Source organism: Microcaecilia unicolor, chromosome 14 (assembly GCF_901765095.1).
Source record: "Microcaecilia unicolor chromosome 14, aMicUni1.1, whole genome shotgun sequence".
Classification (NCBI taxonomy): domain Eukaryota; kingdom Metazoa; phylum Chordata; class Amphibia; order Gymnophiona; family Siphonopidae; genus Microcaecilia; species Microcaecilia unicolor.
The window spans coordinates 19136576-19138823 of NC_044044.1; the positions used below are offsets into that span (position 1 = coordinate 19136576).

At 50.8% G+C, this 2248-nt stretch overlaps 1 pseudogene; it reads right to left on the reverse strand.

Moving 5' to 3' along the window:
* Positions 1 to 335: 335 nt before the first annotated feature.
* On the reverse strand, positions 336 to 1988 carry LOC115457001 (annotated as a pseudogene).
* Between the last annotated feature and the right edge of the window lie 260 nt (positions 1989 to 2248).

Consider the following 2248-nt stretch of genomic DNA (forward strand, 5'->3'; position numbering starts at 1 on the left):
CTGTCAGGGGAGCTGAAGGGGAAAGCATCCTTTCAGAGCAATCATGGAAGAATGTTCTTGTTTTCTTTGTGCCTGCTCTTGAACTGTGACATTTTATACTGGTAAGAGCACCTCACATGCAGGGTAAGAAAAGTGTCTGCCTGGCCCCCGCTAGAGTTCATAATTGAGATAAGTGGGTGTCATGTGAAAGAGAATGAAGCCATCTGAATGTTAAATCTGCTTAAATCTGCAACTGAGATAAGAGATGGTGAAATGGGATGAAGACATTTCATTGACTGATTTGCTGTTTCTGGTAGTCTGTGCTGGACACAGTGGATGTTTGTACCCTGGTGGGTTCAGTCGATATGGTCAGGCTCTGCATCCCAGTTAGGGTTGTCTCCCTTGAATCTGGGTCCTCCGCTTTTCTTGGCCATCACAATCTGATTAACATTGAGTAGAGTCATTGCCACATTGCTAGCCAGTTTGATGGCCCAGGCCTTGACAAGGAAGGAGTCCAGGATCCCGGCTTTCTGCGCATCAACAGTCCCATCTGCCGCTTCTTCGTTGCCCACACCGACATTGGGCACATGGAGATGGTGAGCTGCCTTGAGTTTGGAAATGACCTGGTTGGCATTGAGGCCTGCGTTCTCAGCCAAAGCTCTAGGGATAGACTCCAAGGCCCGGGCGAACTCCAAGATGCCGTAATGCTCCATACCAGGGGATTTCACCCCCAAGACTTGGAGCTTTACACACAGGTCCACCTCAGTGGCCCCAGCTCCAGGCACCATCCGTTTGTCCACAGTGAGGGTTTTGTAGACACAGACTGCATCTGTGATGGCCTCTGCCACGTTGCTGAGCAACTCGTTGGTGGCTCCCCGGAGGACGATGGTGGACACTGGTGGGTGCCCTTTCTCTTGCTTGAAGACCACCACTGGGACATCTCCAATTTCGCTCAGGTAGACGCGGTCACAGCTACCAATTTCCGTCGGCAGCGGTGGAGTCATGGTTAGCAGTGGGGTGGCTTTCACGACCTTGCACAACTTCTGCATATCATGTCTGGAGGTCATCTTTACTACCATGAGCTTGTATCGGTCAGCATAATAGAGGGCCAGATCTTCCACCTTTCCAGCTACCACAATAACGTTGACACCAGTATTGGCTATGTGGTTGATGTGCCTTTCCATAAGTTGTTCCTGTCCACTGCTGAAACCTACCAAGTCCAGGGGGTTCTGGATCAACAATGTGCCTTTAGTCTCAGTGCTAGCCAGGCCAAATATACAAGAATAGATGGCAATCCTGGCTCCATTAACAACTGTGATGATCCCTTCAGTCTCCCGTTGGAACAGCATCCCGGATAGCACACTAGAGTGAAGGATGCCAGCTCCAGGAATTTTGCAGACCCTGACACTGTCTGTATCAAACTCCCCTTTTTGAGGCAATGCTGAGACACAACACTCGGCTACCAACTTGGCCAGGAAGTCTGCATAGCCTGCAGCCTTGCTGCCAATGGTGGTGCGTATGGCAGCAGCCACCTGCCCAACGTCCCTGGAGTCCTCGAGCATGGAGCAGCACAGGTGCTGCAGAAACTCCAAAGCCTTCTCAGAGGCCTGCATATAACCCACTGTGACCTCAGCTACTGAAAGCCCGGCCCGCAACAGCCCTTCAGCGTTCTCCAAAAGGGCACTTGCCAGCAGTATTACAGAGTTGGTGCCATCGCCCACCTCTTCCTCTTGGGATTGTGCTGCAGTACGCAGCATCCTGGCTGCAGGGTTTTCAAGCTCCAGCTCCCTTAGGATTGTGGAGGCATCCGAGGTGAAGAAGATCTTTCCCAGATGGTTGGTGATCAGTTTGTTGTACCCACAAGGACCATAGCAAGTCCGTAGGCAACTGGCCAGGGCCCGGCAGGCTGTAATGTTGCTGTATACTGATTCTTGTAGACCACTGAAGTACTTGGCTCCCAGCTTCAGCATCTGGTGGTACCCAGGAGCTATGGGAACGTGGGCTGCCATAACCTAGGACAGAAATAGAATTGTATTGACAATGCAGTTCTGTACATGAAACATTTCCTGGCTGATGACTGGCCGAGAATAATCCCATAGTGAGCTTAGGGTCGGCAATACCTTTGAGTCAACTAGGTTAGGTAGAGTAGGTTCTGGGTTTGCCTCATTGCATATATGGAAATATAGTCTTGGTTTTACTCCATTGCATCTATGGTATACTTATGGGATCAGGACTACCCTCTCCATGCGGTGGCTCTGCCCCTTACAGA